Raw genomic sequence first — 13274 nt, forward strand, 5'->3', positions numbered from 1 at the left:
ATGAAAAGAAGTAGTAGAACTATGTTCCCTGCTGGCCTGCTCCCACTCTCCATAAACACCATCACAATGCCCCCTCTCAGACACAATACACCCCCCAAACACTTGCACCTGCTGTTTAAGGGAATGTTCAGTGCAGTTCACTGAAAGTGCAATTTTCAACTTCTTCCTACACTTTTATCGTAAAACGAAACCATTCCGGAACAGTTTCTTTTTAAAATAAAAGTATAGGAGCTGTAAAAGGCAATTAAAAAAAGTAGAGGACCACCGCTCCCGACCGCTCCCACTCACTTTGAACACTGCCAACAGGAGCTCAAAGGGACTGAATCAAACATCACTCTGTGGAACATCCCGGTAGGAGAACAGCAGTCATGGTAAAAGAATATCACACTTTCTCCTCTGGGGCTCTTCCAAACCACCTATCATGCCTTTCAGGGTCTTGTGGAACTGCTCAACTAGCCCATTTCTTTGTGGGTGAAAGGCTGAGGGGATCTTGTAGGTCACTCCACATTCATCCCCCATTCATCCCCCATGGCCTTGATCTATGAAAATGCATCCCCTGTCAGAAATGACTTCTATACGGAATCCCACATGAGAGAATATTCCTTTGAGGGCCTTCACCACCGGAGTGGCTTTGAAGCTTTTTTTAAAAAAATGTATTGTGTTTGGTTTATCAAGAAACCTTTACAACGAATAAAACAATTAAATGCATGATACATCTAAAACGGTGTCCAGTCATAATTTCGAAAACATAATTTCGAAAGTAAAAAAAGTCGAATCAAAAATGTCGAAAAAAAAAATGTCGAATTGTTTTTTTTTTCGATATTTTTTTTTGGGCTCTAGTTTCTGTGAAAAAAATAGGTAAAAATAAAAAAAAGGGGGTTGGGGGGAACCCCCCCATTTAAAAAAAAAAACGTCATTAAAAAAAAATTCGACTTTTTTTTTCGACGTTTTTTTTTCGACTTTTTGACTTTCGAATATTTTGTATTCGAAATGATATCTATGAACCATCTAAAACATATTAAAACATATTAAAACACCAACATAAATTTAAACATAAGAGGTCCAATACATACTTAGAAACAGACACAATGTAAACCTGGGAAGCTTTTCCAGGGCATGGTCTCAGGATACGAAGTGGCATGATCCACCACTACCAAGATGCAGCTGTTCCTGTGGAGGTTTCAGGATCCAAAGGACCCAAAATGCCCATACGTATCATCTCAAAAGATCCCTCGAACACTGGTAGTGGAATTAAGGGGGCCCTGGATGGCTTGGCCCTTAGGATGCTGTTAGTCACACTGTGAGACCTCACGGACAAGTTCAGTCCTTGCCCTGGGGCTATCAGCAAGGGAGGCAGATGCACCCCTTCAGGGGTCCTTCATCAAGTTGGTGTCCTGGCAGTAGTGTGACTGGCAGAGATGCATTTCTTGTTCCAGCAACATGTTTACCCCCAATGTTCCTTGGGGCTAGGTAGAGAACAGAGCTTGCCTCTGCCTTGGACACTTGGGCTTCAACTCACCGGTAGAGGGATCTGGCAAGTCAACTCTCCCAAAGGTGGTCAAATGAACTTCTTAGGCATTTGTTCCAAAGTAAATCTGATAAGTGTTGGTAAACTACTTCTTTTAAAGGCAAACGTCCAAGGTGATTGTACTAGAGCTAGGATATTGTAGGGGTCCAATCCCTGTCCTTGGAACCAGTGGACCCTGCCTTCTGACATCAAGCCCAAAGTGCTTAGTGGTACAGGAAGTGAGGGTGCAGGAAGTAAAGAACAAAGCAAAGCGAGCAAGATGCTGGAACCTTCCTCCAGTTGACCAGAGTTCCCTCTGTTTACACTTACCCCACCACTTTCACGTCTCAATAGAATCAAAGGCCTTTAGGTATGCAGCAACCTGCTTTGAGAATACTCTTGTGTGAATGGATGTGCTCCTTTGATTCCTGTTCCCAGGTAAGCTTCCTGTGGAGTGGCTGTCTTCTGGAGAGGGTATTACCTACCCTCCCATAAGGAACAAAGAGATGCAATCCCCCAGGGCAACATTTTGCTAGCAGTAGCAGAGACATCCTTGTCTGGGAAGAATATACATGGTCCTTTCAGTTTGGATGGACTCATGGGGATGGCACGTGTTATATGAAACTGTTGTGGCTGTAATAATTGCAGGTTACCATCTACCATACAAAAATTCAGGTATGGCTATATTTAAGCATGTATCTGCCACCAGAAGAAAAACTCATAATTATAGGGGTTTGGTACAGGGCTGCATGTCTTAAATGTCACCCCTGTGCTGCGGGGACTTGGTTGTAGCTGCAGCTGTCAGGTGGGCACCTGTGTCCTCTGGGCCTGCTCAGTGCCACTGAAGAGCAGCCACTGCAGATCAGGCTACGAATGGAGCAGGGCACAGGTGTACACTATGATTTTGGCATGGAGTTAATGAAAGGGCAATCTGATTGGCAGATTACCCTGTCAGAGATGGAATTACATTTTATTAATGAATACACCTTTGCTAGGTGACATTTATTCACATTTGTGTATAGGTTCTTGAGATCGGTATTCATTCTTTTAATCATGCTTGCACGTTGGAAGATGTTTACCTAAGGGATAGCACATTTGCTGTAAAGGCAGGTAGAGAGAAAAAGAAAGATTTAAAACGTAGGCTTCAGACCCTTCAAGAAGGTCACCCAACAGCCTACTACTTTAAGAGGAAGAAGACATGTCCTCACTCCAGGTGCACCATAGCCAAGCCGGTCTGCGCCTGTGATTCCTGGATCAGCACCAACAGCCTTAATTGCTGGCAGTTTGGCTGCAGGAAGTCCCCATCAACATGATAAGGTAAGGCTCATTCTCTGGACATTAATACATTCTGTTAAACACACAGTCGTCCCATTGAGGTGACCACTAAGCTAAAAGCAGGAGAATGTATACCATTAAATCCCCTGTAGTCACTAGTAGATGAAGATTTGGATCTGTTGTGGATGATGGAAGCCCGGTTGGCTGATCATTACCTATCCTCTAGCGTTCATGTGGTGCCTACAAATTGTAGCATCTTTCCAAATTTACAGAGAGAATGGGAGGGGCGTGTTAGCTGATATTTACAAAGAAATCCTCATGATCACCACGTTAGTGGCCCATTATTAGACAGTCTGAGACTTAACTGGTTCTGTCTGATAATAACGTGGTGTTGCTGGTTTACAGACCCTAAGCCCCCAAGCATTTGTTGAACCATATGCTGAAGCATTAACTGAGATGTTGCTGACCTATTTGAATGTCCTCATGTTAAATTTTAATTTCTGGTCTGAGGATTAATTTGATGTTTACACCATAACTCAACTCCTTAAATGTGCTTGGTTCAAATCATCTATTCTTTTTTTTTTTATTCCCACAAAACCAGGCCAGGCATACAATAGACCAGGTATTTGCAACTGATCCCTTGGTTGTTGCTGCTCCACCACATGTGTTCACTTGGAGAGATCACATGGGTATTCCCCTTCAGGTCCTTAAAGCTCATAGCTGCACCCATGCCAAGTCCCAGATTGCTTGTAATACCTCAGAGTGCACAACTGTATTAACAGCTACTGGAAGTCAAACATTGTCCACTATTGACACAGTTAAGTCATGGAAGTTTTGACCCTGAGGAGATGATCGCTCTACTTGCAAAATAATCAAAAAAGGTTAATAATCTACTTGCTGTTTCAGGGCACATCATCGTGCCCTGAAACAGCAAAATCATAAATCTCAACAACCATTTCGGAAATGGTTCTCCCAGAACTAATGAAACCTTGTGCTTTAAGAAGGAACCTGGGGTGTAAATGGCCACACACCTATTATTTTATGACAAAAATATACAAAGATGGTACACCTGAATGTAGAAGCAGTGCTTAGAGCAAAAAAAGGGTTTGTCAGGGAGAAACTAGTCATTCAGAAATGTGCCCAAAGATCGATGGTGTAGCACAAAATGTGGAGGCCCCCCTGCGAGCCATCCTCAGAGGCCCCACCCCAAGTTCGGTAACAAAGCATGGGCCATGCCACATTCTGGACCTGTCTGGACCATGCGCAATACACCCGATGATCATGCTGCTGCAGGGGCACGACACGCACTGCACCAGGTGAAAGAAATATGAGTTTTAATCAAGCCTTGAATCTTTAACCTAGCATCGAAACAAGGGTATGTCCCAGGCTCCGGGTGGCCAAATGTACCCCCCAACTTTGTTTGTGGCCTGTCATATTAAGCACAGTAATGATTGTTAGGCAATGTTTGTATGCAGTACCCTTTGGGACCACTACACACAGCTAGGACTACAGGTGTAAGCAAACCAACCTTTGGTATAAGTCTGTACCACACAGTTTTTGGTAGCGAGCTAAGCAGCCAGGCTTATCTCAAGAGGGAATGTGAGCTTGTAATGAGGTTACACAGAGGTCTACAATTACAAGTATTCAAATGGACACTAACACTCAAGGTTTCTTGGTAAAACAGTTATTAATTTATTACACAGTCATTTAGAAAATATTCACTAGAAGGATGCAGTCAATATCACACAAAAATATTCTACAATACTTCCCACTAACTGGTTCTGAAACATGTAAGCTACTTTGAAGTCGGAGCAAAATGGCATTCAGAGCAATTGAAGTAGGAGCAAAAAGGCATAAGTTAATAAAACGAATAGTAGAGTTACTTTAAAGCAGTGTAAATAGTTTGAGTTCACCAGAGGAGTTGCTCCAATGCAATAGGTAGGCCAAAGTCAATGGGCTAATGTCTTGTATAGGTAAAAACGGTTCTGGTAGATAAAAGTAAAAGTCTTTGCCATGGTTCTCGGAAGTAGTTCTCAGAAGAAAGAATTATATGTTGGGGCACAAGCTGACTAGTCCTGTAAGTTGCCAATGTTTCACAAACTTTCGCAGTGAGAGGTAAGTTATCTCAGTCGGGTTTTCACAGTACCTTATATTGAAGAAAAAGATTCACCTGAAGACTTCTGTTCCTGCAGATCTAGCTGTTCCTGAGCCTCAGTCGTGGGGACAAGAAGGAGAACGTCGGAGCACTCCTGCACTGCACGGGTACTGGTCACAAAGCTGGCAAACTGGCAAATCTTTGATTCTGATAGCTGTCTTAAAGCGCAGAAACTGGTGTCCTTCTCCCTGGTTATTCGGTTTCCTGCAGCACTCTAAGAAAAATACTACCAGATCTGAGAATGGTGTCCAGGTGGCTTACGAGCTGATTGGTCCTACCAACTCAAAGGAAGACGTCGTCCTTGAAGGGCTTCTCTGTCGAGATGAACTTGGCAATTCGGACCTGCAGCAGGGCTCCGCCGGGCAAACCAACGGTCCAGTAGTTGCAGCAGCCGTCCTCTTCCAGCTCGTCTTCGGTTCTTTCATTCGAGTGTTTGACTCTGCCTTCCAAGCCAAGAGACTCGCCTTTTAAACAGTTTTCTCCCATTCAGTTCAGCCTAGCTCCCACTCACGCAGCAGGGTGGCTGTCCTTGCCGGACAGTCAGCCAGCCAATCACGGCAGAATGCATTTGGGTCTCCTAGGAGACTAAGCACAGGGAGTTTCGGGCACCTCCCTCACTTCCTGCCCACCCCACATACTCAGGTGCCAGAGGCGGTCGTCAGTCCTGAAGCCCGCCAAAGGCATAGAAACAAACGGGACCAAACTCGAGAAGGACCTTTCCAAAAAGAAATGGTGAAAAAAGAAGGCCGGGACCTGTTTAAACAAAGGAGGCTCAGACGCCATCTTAAAAAACATGGCTCCCGCAATTTAACGAGACCGGTGTTTGCGGTCAGGAAAAATCATGGTAGTTTGTTGTAAACACTGCCACCAGCCATTTCGATAGGAAAGGGTAGCATTTGACTGCTACATGAGTTTCTAGACACAGGGGATACTAGGTAACTTCTCCAGTACTCCATTGTAAGATAGTGTGTGCTGGGTCTAGGAATTTAAAAAGACTAGTAAAGTCAATTTAACTTTACTTTCTCTGGAAAAAGTAGTTTATCCCAGAGAAGGTATCTAAACCTTGGGACAGCCTAAAAGGCTTCCCTGTGTCACTGCACTGAGAGTGCTGTGTGACACACATGAAAAGATGATGCCTATGGAGTTATCTAAAACTCCATAATCAAAAGAAACAAACACAGAAAACAAACAGAATTAAAAGTACAAAGTCCCAAAGGTAGGCAAAAGTGCTGGGGGTCTCTACGGTAGAGAGGAATTAGCACATTTATGAGAATTATTCCTAACACTCCCCCCTTCCCCCAGACTAAGGGACAGGAGGATCTTATCCCCATCAGGATGGATCTCGCATTGCAAGTCAGTTAAATGGCGTGCTGAGTTCACCAGCAACCTTTTGTAACCCTTGCTATGACACTTATTATCAGTGGTTTTCATTTGTAAGCTATATGACCTTCAAACCCTGTTGGGTACATCTCTTTTATTTAAGGTATAGGGGATCTGCTCTAACAGTCCCTCAGAAGTTGTAACAACCTCTGAACCTACAATAGGCTTTTTCAAGGGGTCCTTAGAAAGGAATCCCTTACATCTAGAGGGGCTTCCAGGGTTCCTCACCACCTCTCTCACAAATACCCTTCGGAGTTCTCTGGGATGGAGTGGTACACATCCATACTCTGTTTCTTACCCAGACCCAGGGACTCTAAGGATACATTGGCTTTAACACCCAAGGGTTCTTCAGCCAATAGGTGAAAGTGGGCACTAGCCATTTGTACTTCTCCCTCCTGGATGAAGGCCAAGGAGGCAGTGCTGACCCCTGTAGATTTACCCTGGCATCTGGGATCTCCTTGCACATGGTCTACAGACCCACAGACATAGCATTTACCAAATGCTCTCTGGAATGGGGTTTTCTGCTGACCTCCCTCTTGTTGGACACCAGAGGATTCACTAGACCTACCAGGGTTCCCATGGGATCTACCCTTATGTGGTTTGGGGGCCTCTTCTGGTTGGTTGAAATTAGAATTATGTTTATTCTCATCTTTGTGCTGCTTCCCCTCATCCTTTTTGTGAGTGGACCCAGAATCCTTATGAGTGGCTAACTATGAGTCAGCAGCCTTTGCTAACATTTTGGGATCAAGCTCTTTAGAGTCAGCCAAATGCTGTCTCAGCTCAGGAGAGCAGGCATCAAAAATTGATTCTAACAAAAATAGATTTCTCATTCCTTGAAAAGTGTTAACACTGTAACCCTTTACCCAACCATCTACGTTTTTCAAACATTCACACACCCAGTTAGCCAAGGGGTACCCTCATGCTTTTTGAGGGTCCTAAACCTCTTGAGGTACTGGGAAGGAGTTTTCCCAAATCTAGCTATCAAAGCTAGCTTCACATTTTCATACTCCAATCTTTCAAGTTCCCCCACCTCCATTACAGCATCAGTTGCAACCTGGGGGAGCCTAGACAAAAGCCAAGGAATCAACGGATTCCCTGAAACACTCTGAATCCCATAGTTATATTCAAAAGCAGCCAACCAATCCAAAATGTCAAGTTTCACCTCATACATACTCACAGCTTCCTAAGGCATGCAAGGTCTCTTAGGACTGGAAGACCTAGAAGACTCTGGGAGAGAACCATTTTCAAGAGACAATTTCTTCATTTTAAGAGCGTGATGCATTTCCATTTCTCTGTGTTTGATTTCTTGGTGTTTACTTTCAGTTTGCATTTGGAGCCTTTCGAACTCTAACTCAAATCTCATTTTTTCAAAAGAGACAAATTCTGGACTCAGTACTGGACCTGGTAGGGTCCCTGTGGCTAAAGGTTGAGGCCAAAGGGCAGGTAGAGGTGCAGTGTGGCTCACATCCTGAGACTCCTCTGACTCTTCTGGCTCCTCAATAACATTAGAGTTAGACTCTACATCCTCATTTTCCTCATCAACATTATCCACATTTTCTGAGAAATTAGGGGTTACATCCCAATTTCTCAATCTTTGATGTTCCATCAATCTTTCAACCAATCCATTTTTCTTTCCTTTAACAGGGAGGTTTCTGACCTTACACATGTCTTTCAGTTGATCTACTGTTAAAATGATCAGGGCCTCCTATTTGTAGTTGTCCATATTAGGCATGATAACATTGATTTTTCTAGTGGTGCCTAGCCTTGTGAAGGTTACTATTTGAACACAAGTAAAGCAGAACTCTCAATGCAATAACTCTACAATGATACCATATGAAAACATTTTCCTGCTGGCTCTCCCAGTATATGCCAGTATCCCCATGTACGAACATTATCTTGTTGGCTTTGCCCTAATGAGAGTAACAAATCTCCTGCCACAGGAAGAAAACGGTTATTGCTGGCTGCAGAAATGCTTGCCCAACTACTGCACCACCATGTAAGAATACTCTTTCAGTTGACTTTGCCATCAATGCCAGTAAACATACATTGCTACAGTAAGGAAACATTTCCTTGTTTGATTACACAAATGTCTCCACCCACCATACTTTGAAGGGCTATATAAATAAACAATAAATTGATACATAAATATAAGAACACTCACAAAACATCCAAACTACAGAAAATGTCCAAGCTGCATGCCCCCTTGCGCTATAAACCCCCTACTCCAAACGCTCCCGTATAGTAACATTCATCAAGTTGACTTTGCCCAAAAATGTCACTAAAACATGTAAGAAAAGGGCCATGTTCCAATGTCTCTTGCCCAGGCCCCAACCGTGCATGCACACATTTATACCCATTCATCTATCAGTCACTCACCCAGTTGTGGCTGGTGAACATTGTAATAGAAGGGGCATAAATAATTCAGATAAATATACCAGAGTAGCGAGGGAGGCCAAACCATTCAAAGGAAACGTACAGGCGTTTCCCCCAAGATTTGAATAATTGGTTAAAATCGTTACATACCCAGCACATTTTTGGAGAACAATTAGGTAAAAAGCCAGAGCTTTTGCAATAAGTTTTTTATTTTAACTCCAATCCAAAAATCGAATAGATGCAAGTCACCACATTGCACAGGAGCGTTAATGCTTTAATCTAATGTTTTGTCATAAAAAATGCACAGTCACAATAAGAAAACATGTCCGAAAAGGCTGCACAATGTAGGCCAGTCTAGACACGTAAGAGCAGTTATGTTTAATTTTGCCTTGATGATGCCTCTGAAAGGAAGCGCCCCCAACTTCAGCACGATCCTCCCCGCAATGAGAGACAATAAGGGACTCTCCCGTAGTGGGAATAAGGCCAAGACAGAGTGCGGGTGAGCGTAAGTGGGAGTTTATCCAAAAATAAGGCATGCAAAGAACTCTGCAACCTACGAGAGCGCTCTGTCTGACAATAGCAAAGACAGGCGTATTTCTAATACAAAAAACGTCATCAGAACCTACACACTATAGGGGGCACAAGTTAATTGGGATTGGGTGGCGTCGACTAACTATAGGTGTTGCTGCAGCGCGGTTGGTCTTTGGCGTGAGGACGTCACTGGTCAGCCTCGAGGGTTGGGTTGGGCCTGGCAGGCCAGCTTGAGGTCATCCGAGCGGTGTTGGTATGCTGGGGCAGCCTGTGACAAAGATGAATACCTCTCCTGACTCGTTTGCCCTAGGCCATGCACACTGCAGTTATTCAAGAAACGACATCTAAGTCCATCAATAAATCGCTCCGCAGTTTGTCTTATACAATAAACGCAACGCATGAGGAATGCACCTCTTGAGAGGTCCGGTGACTGTCGGTTAGGGTGAGATTTACCTGTGTCCTATTGACCGGTATTCTAGGTCGAGGGGCTGAGTTTTGGGGCCTGAGACGACTGGTACATGCCTGTCTGCCGCGTTAGAAGTTATTATACAAATGGGTCTCTGTGTCTTGTCCCAGTGATGGGGGTCGTTCTTGGGGTGGTCTAGGGGGGAGGGTTGTGGACTTTACGAGAGGGTGCTGGTAGATCAGAGGATTCAAAACTTGGGTTTATTACCGTGCTGTAAATAACCCAGGTGGTGGGCTGTGGCCTTGGGTGCGGTACCGGGGCCTCTGACTCTCTGAAGCGGCTCCAGCTTGGTTGGGGGAGGTGAGGGAGCGCGGCACAGGCCTTAGCTTCCTTATCTGACAGGCTTGGCCGGGTGGGAGGGAGAATGGCCTTGCATATACTCACAAAGGTTTTTTCCTCGTGCGTTGCTAACTTTTAAATGCAGAACTTTTATACTGTTCCGCCTTATTTTGATGTCATTTAAACACATATATATATTTTCATTTCGTTACACATTTCTTTAATACAGTCGGTTCCAGTACCTTTTCATTACCTAACATTATATTCACTACATTGTGTGCGTATTTGTATGTACATAAAACGTTATACAAGGCATTACTAGGTTATGGCCTACAGAGATTGATGCTCGCCGCTTTGGGTGGTTAAGAAAGCATATATGAGTTCAGGTTTCTACATACTATTGAAAAAACACTTATACAGTTAGAGGTTACACGTTTGGTTAACATCTTTCTCTGTGGTTATAGCAGCACTAGTACAGACCTGGAGTGATATCATATAACGTTACATTTTTGTGGTTTATTCACAGTTTACAGGACTTGTTTAAACAGAGGTAGTTCGTTAATACTAATACTTGAATTATTTTCTACTTTCTTCAGATAGTGATGCGTCAGCTCTTTCCCCGTCACCCCGGCCTTGCGGACCGGGTCATGCGAGGAGCAATATTACATTGTGAATGGGAGAAGGTTACAGTGTTGGCATCTCGGGTTTAGCTCATATCTGACTTTCTCATGGGAACGCGCTCGCAGCGGATCCACCAGGGCTGCTGTGGCGGCAGAGATGCATGAAAGGCCCTCCAAAGGTGGGGGCCTCGTTACAGTGTGCTGAACTCACGCCATGCTTGCTGGACAAGATGGCTTCTAGGCCTAACTGAATTTTGGTAAATGCATGGAAAGGATATGTGTGGGCAATGTCGTCGGCGGGTGAACCCTCCTCCACCTGGGCCCGGGTGGCATGAGGGGACGCCCACCGAGTCATGGTCCTCACCTGGGGAGAAGACTGTAGGTGAGGAGGGCCTCGCGGCCAGTCCTCCCCTACATTTCCCCCCTTTCGTTACTAAAGTAACGAATTCTTTAGCTCTTCCAACCTTCTACATTCCTGCTCCTCTATCACTGCGTCATCCCATGCAGGTGTTCCTTTTCTAGGCATCCATGCTCTGCATACCCCTCTCAAGCTCTCACCTCTTCTGGCATACTCATCTGGGGTACAGGTTAAATATATACAGTCACCCGTCTCTTCCAAGTCCACCCAGACCTCCTCATACCATTCTAGTTCCACATCTCGGGGTTCTTTGATAGTGGTGTGCCATAGTTTGTCTACTATGTACTTATCACGGCACATAGGCACTAACTGGTATCTGGGAGTATTATCCGGTCCTGTCTGTACATGTACTTCTTGTGTCGCCTTAATTGTACCACCTGAGTTGCCCATTGTCACCATCATCATCGCACCGTTAGGGACTGCGTTAGCACAACATCGAAGGCCCACCTGGCACAAGCAGAACACCACGAGGAGGACCACCGCAACCGGTATCAATAATTTCATCGTCATTCCAAGCCAGGAGGGAACCCAGGAGAAGATATTGTCGAACCATGAGCTGTCTTTAGCCCCACCTTCCAGCTTCATTTTCTCTCCCAGGTTATGGACTGCTTCAATGACGTGGGACAGGGACCCATTTTCTGCGTCTTCAGAAGGTACGAACGTGCAGCACGCACTTCCTATTTTTCGGCAAACACCTCCATCGATTGCTGTTAGCAGGTCCAGAACATACCTGTTCTGCATGGTCATTAGTCGCAGAGCTCGTAATTCCACCTTTATTATGTTGAATCCTTCTTCAGTGTCATTGGCCAGCTGAATCAATTCCCACCGTGTGATCTGAAGCCATTTTGCATTTGCTCTTGCTTGGACACTTGAAACCAGTGAGGCAAAAAATGTTTCCACGGAGCTGAACAGGCGATACCTGTCTGGGATCTGTGCCAATAAATCGGATGACGCTTGTGATATATAGTTTGATGCTCGCTTGTTCCGTGATAGCTCCTCTTCTTTCCCTCCGGAGGACAGGACATAGAGGTGTGCTTCTGCAGTGGGAGACGTCTCGTCCTCGTTCATGTTTCCTTGCGTCTTTTTATTTTTGTCAACGTGGCTTTCTGGAATCACCATTAGGGCCGAATGCAAAGTGGCCATTGAGCAGCTGCCACTCCATGCCTGGGGAAGGTGCAAGTAAGCCTGATTCCCGCACACCCAGTATGTGTCCATTAGTGCTGCTGTTCCTTTTTTCATGTCTGGGATGGTGAGAGTTTTGTTACAGTTTTTGTTCGTTCCCATTGCCACTTTTCCTTCTCCCTTGAAACATAGTTCGTTTTGTATTTCACTTTGTAGCTTGAAGGGTTTCTCCATCGCTGTTACCCATGTTAGTTTAGAGATGTGTTCTTTCCATATTGGTAAGCACGTTTTTTCCATCCATCGCAGCTTGTCTGGTTGGACACCTCTCAGTGCTTCCGCTTTGCACAGTACTTCTTCATCTTTCCATTTGTTTTCTGAAAACAGCGTCCCTTGTATTGCAAAGAAAGGTTCTTTAGGACAGACCACTCCAGACGCTTTTGAATAGCACGTTTTGTTGTCCTGTATTATTTTGAAAGAGACATCGTGTGCTTGAAAGGTGTTCTTTATTCTACACAGTGTGAGATGAAGGAGACATTGGGCATCCACAATGGGCAATTCTCTTGGCAACAACACTTTGGGTGTACCTGATGCATGGGGGATGAGCGAACAGACATAGCAGCTTTCATTAGTTGTCTGTTTAGCTGTTGTACTCATATCTGCATACCATTTATTTGCTTGGTGGGGGTGTCGTGGGTCTTCCATCTTGTCTAATCCTAACCCATAATACTCATCATACCCCCTCCTGCTTGTCTCTCTTCTTCGCCTACTTCTCTCCCCCCTCCTATACCTTATAGTTCCGATAGATGTAATGATAGGCCCCCCTTTCTCATTCCCTCCCCCCTTTTCCACTTCTTCATGTAGGGACTTGTGTTCTGTCATTGTAATTACTTTTCCATTTTCCTCGATAAACAACAAGTCGCTGTTTTGTATCGGGGCGGGAAGGGTAGTGGGGCTGTTATATATTTCAGGTAGGGACATTGTGTCATTTTTCATACCTTTGTCTTTTGATTGTGACGGGGCATCAGTGGGTGGTGCAGTGTAGTAACCCCATACAAGGCGGGATCCATCCCAGATCAAAAAATCACCTTCTTTAATATTCATATTTGTAATTGAATTCGTGCCAGGGGCAAGGGTGGTGTTACTCCCCC

This window comes from Ambystoma mexicanum, chromosome 2q (genome assembly GCF_040938575.1).
Source record: "Ambystoma mexicanum isolate Mex_15411 chromosome 2q, UKY_AmexF1_1, whole genome shotgun sequence".
Classification (NCBI taxonomy): Eukaryota; Metazoa; Chordata; class Amphibia; order Caudata; family Ambystomatidae; genus Ambystoma; species Ambystoma mexicanum.